The sequence below is a fragment of the Cucurbita pepo genome, chromosome LG01 (genome assembly GCF_002806865.2).
Source record: "Cucurbita pepo subsp. pepo cultivar mu-cu-16 chromosome LG01, ASM280686v2, whole genome shotgun sequence".
Lineage (NCBI taxonomy): Eukaryota > Viridiplantae > Streptophyta > Magnoliopsida > Cucurbitales > Cucurbitaceae > Cucurbita > Cucurbita pepo.
Genome location: NC_036638.1, coordinates 12,648,803 through 12,656,375, shown reverse-complemented (window position 1 = coordinate 12,656,375; position 7,573 = coordinate 12,648,803). Strand labels below are relative to the sequence as shown.

Here is a 7,573-nt window from a genome sequence, read left to right as displayed (position 1 = left end):
TGTGTGAAACCCGAGTATTTTTTTTTTTTTTCTGTGGATTTATGAATTATAAACACGAAGGTCTTGTGTTTTTGGCATTAATGGAATTCAATCAATGATATTAAGTCTCTTAAGACCTATTTAGGGTGCTCAAATTTAGAGTAAAAAAAANTAAGAAGTTCGGGAGAGGACGACCTCCCATTAGAAGAGGGGGAAGAAGAGAAGCCGAAAGAAACTCTTCCCAAGAATGGTCGACTACTCGACGCTATGCGTTTGTACCACCTCCTGAACATGCAACTCCCCCACAAACCGTCCACCTCCTGAATATGCACCTCCCCCATAAGCTGTACCCCCTCCTGAATACGCACCGTCTCTTCAAGCTGCACCACAGCCCGGGTTAGACCCCGCCACAAGGTTAATATTGGAATCACTCCAAACGACAATGCAAGCAATGCTAGCCACACAAAGGCCACGTTGTTAGCTACACAACAAGTCGCGGCAATAGCCACGCAACCAATGGATGCGGTAGCTATACAACCGGCCAACAACCCGCAACCGGACACGGGTGCGAGTTGGTTAAAGAATTTCAGATGGTATAACCCCCGTCCATTTGTCGGTTCAAAGGAAGATCCCACAGCGGCTCATATGTGGATTGCAAACATGGAAACGACCTTTGAATCAATGAGATGCCCTGATGAACATAAGGTGGCGTGTGCGGCGTATGTATTACAAAAAGATGCATAAGTGTGGTGGTCGGACAATAAATAGAGTATCAACCCGGGTGAGGGGATTACAACGTTGGAAACCTTTAAGGAAGCCTTTCTGAAGTATTATTATCCAAAGGAAACCCGTATAAAGAAACAACAAGAGTTTAATCACTTAACCCAAGGAGATCGCACGGNTGAGGTCGCACGGTGGATCAGTATGATCAGGAGTCCATGAGATTAAGAAGGTTTGCACCGTCATTAGCTGACACGGAAGAGAAATAGATGGAGAAATTTGTGTTGGGGTTGAACCCGAAGACCCGCCGCATGTTGGAGGCTTTTAACTCAACTTATGAAGAGGCCCTATGGACGCCTAAGTCCCTAGAGGAACCTCTGGAGAAGAAAAAAACCGAAGCCGACGGTTGTCGCAGGGAAGAAACGCCCTGTCGAGGTCGGAACCACAGAATTCCAACCACTGCTTCAGAGACCTCGATATCAGAATAGGCCACCTGCTCACTGCCAATAGCCCAATACCTAACACCGGAGAAGCCCCTGTGCCACGACTGTGGAAAACAACATGTTGGGAGATGTTTGACAGGCTCAGGTATGTGTTATATCTGCGGTCATGCAGGTCACTCAGCCAGAACTTGCTCTACAAGGAGCGCAGGAAATTCAAGGGAACCCCTTAGAGGACTGATCATTCGAGAACCCACCATACAAACCCGCCCATAGACCAGGGCATATGCAACCACCAGTAAAGAGGCAGGAACGTCTGGCACCGTGGTGACAGGTACACTTTCTATACTAGTTAATTGAATCTCCCGCTCCTGGTATTATTTCGAGACGTTCCGTATATGAGCCTCTTCAAACAGGACTTATTGCTATTGATGCGATGATTCCTATCGGACGTGGTCAGCGAGAATTAATTATTGGGGACAGGCAGACCGGTAAAACTGCAGTAGCCACGGATACGATTCTGAATCAACAAGGGCAAAATGTAATATGTGTTTATGTAGCTATTGGTCAAAAAGCCTCTTCTGTGGCTCAAGTAGTTACTACTTTACAGGAAAGGGGGGCAATGGAATACACTATTATAGTAGCCGAAATGGCGGATTCTCCGGCTACATTACAATACCTTGCCCCTTATACAGGAGCAGCTTTGGCTGAATATTTTATGTACAGAAAACAACACACTTTAATCATTTATGATGATCCCTCCAAACAAGCACAAGCTTATCGACAAATGTCTCTTCTTTTACGAAGACCGCCCGGCCGCGAAGCTTATCCGGGAGATGTTTTTTATTTGCATTCACGCCTTTTGGAAAGAGCCGCTAAATCAAGTTCTGCTTTAGGTGAAGGAAGTATGACTGCTTTACCAATAGTTGAGACCCAATCGGGAGATGTTTCAGCTTATATTCCTACTAATGTAATTTCCATTACCGATGGACAAATATTCTTATCTGCGGATCTATTCAATGCTGGAATCAGACCTGCTATTAATGTGGGTATTTCCGTCTCCAGAGTAGGATCTGCAGCTCAAATTAAAGCCATGAAACAAATAGCCGGCAAATCAAAATTGGAATTGGCTCAATTTGTCGAATTAGAAGCCTTTGCGCAATTCGCTTCTGATCTCGATAAAGCTACTCAGAATCAATTGGCAAGAGGTCAACGATTACGTGAGTTGCTCAAACAATCCCAATCAGCCCCTCTCACGGTAGACGAACAGATAATGACTATTTATACCGGAACGAATGGTTATCTTGATTCATTAGAAATTGAACAAGTAAGAAAATTTCTCGTTGAGTTACGTACTTACGTAAAAACGAATAAACCTCAGTTTCAAGAAATAATATCTTCCACCAAGACATTCACCCCTGAAGCGGAAGCCCTTTTGAAAGAAGCTATTCAGGAACAGATGGAACGTTTTCTACTTCAAGACCAAGTATAAAAGAAAACAAGTAAAGTATAAATAAATTTTATAACTTGAAAATGTTATAATTTCAACATGAAATAATTTCATTCTTTTCATTTATTAGGTAGAATATATAATTTTTAGAAAATACTAAATATAAATATATATAAATATATTAAAGAAAGTAAATAATATTTCTAGAAATATATATCAATATTAAAATGAAATGTAAATACAATTAAGAAATTTTTTACTAAAATAGTTAAAAGAGTTAAAAGTCAAAATTAGATTCTATTTCTAATAATATATTTAGAATATCATAAATATCTTAATATTTCGAATTTGAATATCCATCCTTTCTACTAATATCTTATCTTCAAATAAANAAATATCTTAATATTTCGAATTTGAATATCCATCCTTTCTACTAATATCTTATCTTCAAATAAAACAGAATCGAATTATTAGTTTTTTTCTAAAAAAATCTAAAAAGATAGTTACAATTACAGTTAATATTAAAACTAATTTACTATTTTTAATAAATTAATAATTAGTAGTTATTATATTAACTATACACGTCTCTTATTCAAATCATTCAAAATACCCTTCTTGACATGATATAGAAATTGGAAACTAAAAAAATATATGGAAACAAATTGCGTCCAATAGGATTTGAACCTATACCAAAGGTTTAGAAGACCTCTGTCCTATCCATTAGACAATGGACGCTTTTCATTCCAATTTTTTTTTTTCGTATTTTCACCTCTCTTGTTCGTAAAAAAAAATGTGTGACAATTCCGGAAATTGCGTATTCAATTCAATGATGCATTACATTAAGTAATACATTACTTAAAATTAAGTAATGTGAAAATTTTGATTTGAGTAATTCCATTTTAATTTTTAATTAATTGAAAAATTTCAATTAATTAATGAATAATTTATTATATTTATAATATATATAAGAATATATATAATAAGAATAAGATAAGCGGATAGCGGGAATCGAACCCGCATCGTTAGCTTGGAAGGCTAGGGGTTATAGTCGACGTTGATTCATCATTTTGAACGTCTCTAATTCAAAACCGAACGTGAAACTTTGGTTTCATTCGGCTCCTTTATGGAAGATGGATAAATTCTTACATGTAAGATGTAAAGAAAAAAAAAATGCCACCCATACATAACATCTATGTCAGCCTTTCCGTCTGAATGCATTCAAAAGGACCCGCTTTATAGATGATCCCTATACAAGAGGAGATTATAACAATCTTTCCAGTTATTTATTTCGTTCCCTATTTCTATTTAATATAATCCTTAGGAAAAGTAGTTTGTTTCCGCCGAGCTAAAAAACGATGTCGACGTCTCTAGTAAACCAAAGACACTGTTTAATAGCTATTTTGTTTTGCTTCAATCTCCCTTATCCAAAGAAAAAATTGAAGATTTAGTTACGATTAGAAAAAATTCTACCTTTATCCATGGATCCCTTATTCCTTCAATTGGAAGTATTGATCCAATTCAATAAAATTATGTTTCGTAATTTCGTGATCCAATTTTTTCAATTTCCAACTTATTTTTGGATACAAATCACGAGAATTTATATTTTTCCTCGAATCTTTCATCGAGAGGTAAAGGATTAAATCCTTTTAAGAAAAAAAGTTTTTGATCGGAATATTAATAATTCCGAAGGATCCCTTAACTATTAAGGGATTAATAGAACGAATCGCACTTTTACCACTAAACTATATCCGCTACAATGCAATTATTGCATATAAATTGACCTTTTGTCGAAGACGAAAATAAGTCGTAGTAATAAATAATAAAAAGATCGGATCAGAAAAGAATCATGAAAATTCGAACGTTGACGTATTTTCATCAGGGCGACTGATGAGATTAGGAAAAGAGGACTCATTTTAATTAAAAAATTAACAAGTTTTTTAATTCTATTCTAGTAAAGTACTAAAATAAAGAATAATAGTAAGGAATGGCACCTTGATTCTATATCATCTTTTTCTGTATCATAGGAATCAAATAATAAATCTTCTTATGATTCTTGTTGTTTCGATTTTTTTTGTTTCAAAAAAATTTTGTGTTTTCAAATAAAAAAAATAATTTTATCTACGATTCATTGGAACAAAAAAAGCCCGGCTAGGTACTGACCAGGCCAGGCCGTGGAAATAAAATGACAAGGACTTTTGGGATGAAATAAAATAAAAGAGGTACTATATTTTTTTTTTATTTAGAAATATATATTTTTAGCAATCTTTAATATATTGGTAATATTTATATATTAGGATTGGAGATATCTCTTCTTTTGAGCCCTTACTTTATCTAATTTATCTAAATGGAATTGCTCATAAAAGTATTTATCGATTTTATCGATATCCATCGATATATCTAGATAATTATATATATCGATATAATTATATATCCATATAATTAAAGGGTAGATAAAGATAATCAAGAGAGATAAAGAAGGGCTTTTTTCAAGCCTTCATTTTCTATTTTTTATACTATGTATCATAGTAATTATCCTTTTTCAATTTGGGGAGAGATGGCTGAGTGGACTAAAGCGTCGGATTGCTAATCCGTTGTACGAGTTTTTTGTACCGAGGGTTCGAATCCCTCTCTTTCCGTTTCTGTCAATTACTTGGTATTTTTTTATAGTTTAGGAAAGATGTGGAATAGATAAAATTTTTAGAACATTTCAAAATCAAGCAATGAAAAAAATCATTTGTTTTATTCTTCACGTCCCGGATTACGTCCCGGGTCATTAGATAGGAATCCGAAAATGAAGAGAGAAACAAAGAATATTACTACTGTATAAACAAATAGTTTTAGAGTAAGCATTACACAATCTCCAAGATCATTTTTTTTTTTTTTTTTAAGAGAATAGATTCTCTATCTTAACCTGTTTTGACACCAAGAAATGCAGTGAAGTTATTTCTAGAAAAGAAATAGGAAAAATTTTTACGAGTTGAGTCGTTCATTACTGAAAATTGTATTTCATACCTACAATTATATATTGTGGGGGACTCTAACAGGGTCGTTCAATGGAAAAAAGTAAGAATAAGAAAATGAGAGTGATCCAGATTTATCACAGCTATAGAAGAATTTCAATATTGGACTCAACTCAAAGGTTCAGACTGTATGTACGATTTATCTGATCTTATAACTAGTTAGAATTTTTTTTTCTAGTAAATAATGAATTTGTCTCGGACAGTATTAAAAATCTTATCGAAAGCTTACGGCAGCTTGCCAAACAAAAGCTAATAGAAAAAAGAATAGAGGTATTACTGGCATAATATCTACTATTGGATTCAAAAAAGCGTAGGCCTCAGGCAATTTGGCGACGAAAAAACTACTTGAATAAAGGAAAGAATTAAGACAGATACCGATGAAACTTAAGATATTAAGCATAACAATTTTTTTTTTTTTCTTTGTTCTTGAAGATAATTGTATTTCTTTTGATTTGATTGAGTTATTAATCCCGTATTATTGCTATGATATAAGGGATACGGGAAAAATTAATAACATAAAGTAGGTCAAAAAACCTTTCTTTGATTTGAACTCAGCCAATCAAAAATCCTTCAATTCTCAAATAAAAAGAGAATAGAAGAAATCCTACTTTCATACATTATCTTAATGGAATTATATGTAATGATCAATAAATTCAGTTTAATTGGATCTATAAACGTATCAAAATCCGAGCAACAATATAATTATTTCTATAAATCTTTGTACTGGAATTGACGACCAACCACTACGAATATTAGTGTTTATTGGTGGTGAATATAAATGGGGCGTGGCCAAGTGGTAAGGCAACGGGTTTTGGTCCCGCTATTCGGAGGTTCGAATCCTTCCGTCCCAGAGTATGTGTATTATATATAGAATAGTATATTCTAAGATATATAGAAAAATATTCCATATCATATCCGACTAAAGCTTGCCCTTTTAAACAACCTTATGCTTAAGAGTCTAGTATTAGATATAGATAGAATATTATTGTTCCTTCTTATTTTCTTATAATGATGCATTTCAAATCGAAATGCGAAAGCTTCTCTTATTCTCTATCTCTTAAATGGTGTGTGAAACCCGAGTATTTTTTTTTTTTTTCTGTGGATTTATGAATTATAAACACGAAGGTCTTGTGTTTTTGGCATTAATGGAATTCAATCAATGATATTAAGTCTCTTAAGACCTATTTAGGGTGCTCAAATTTAGAGTAAAAAAAAAAAAAAAAAAGGTAGGAACAATCGTTTAATCTAGATCTGTTTGATTTTGGTCTTATACAAGATAGTCTAGCACCTCCGAAACTAGTCCAGTCCCCCGTAGGAGCTTTTTTTTTTTATTTATGATGCATCTACTCTATATAATTGGGGGGTAGATAGGAGTTAATCCATAATGGAAGATATCAATTTTAATATCTGCCCGAATCTGATTAACAAAGAATCAAATTACATATGTAACATATTATGTATTTCTTTTCACCTCATTTTTTCGGATTTTGTGTTTGTCTTTAATGGATAATTGTAAATCCAAGTAACAATTCAGACAGAGGTTATTTATATATCTTTTTCACTTTATTTTAGGGAAAGATTATTGAATTGAGTCTCTTAACTTAAATAAACTAGGCAGAAAATGCTGAGATGTATGTCTTGTTATTATGTATTTTTATCGTTTTATTTATTTTTTTTGTGAAAAATTTTTTTATTTTGGATCTATCTATTTGTTTCAAATTATGGATGGGTTAATCCGAATATACATTTATTTATGATAATAAAATGTAATAAATCCTTTTTTTTTTTACAACAAAACCTTATTCAAATAATAATATTGCAAATTTTCAATCAATTAAATCTTTTTAAGGATTTCTTATGAGTCCTTGGTACTCGAAGAAGTATGAAACTCGTGAATCCATTCTATGAAGAAATTGAAAAATGGAGATTCTTAATTATTCGTAATTAATGATTTCTTAATTGAT

At 33.5% G+C, this 7,573-nt stretch overlaps 3 non-coding genes across 3 annotated transcripts; 2 read left to right on the top strand and 1 right to left on the bottom strand.

Moving 5' to 3' along the window:
• Positions 1-3,252: 3,252 nt before the first annotated feature.
• TRNAR-UCU lies at positions 3,253-3,324 on the bottom strand. The gene has a single exon. It is a non-coding gene; the product is annotated as a tRNA-Arg (tRNA).
• Positions 3,325-5,137: 1,813 nt separating this feature from the next.
• Positions 5,138-5,225, top strand: TRNAS-GCU. Its single transcript has one exon. It is a non-coding gene; the product is annotated as a tRNA-Ser (tRNA).
• A 1,163-nt stretch (positions 5,226-6,388) lies between these two features.
• Positions 6,389-6,460, top strand: TRNAQ-UUG. The gene has a single exon. It is a non-coding gene; the product is annotated as a tRNA-Gln (tRNA).
• Positions 6,461-7,573: the final 1,113 nt, after the last annotated feature.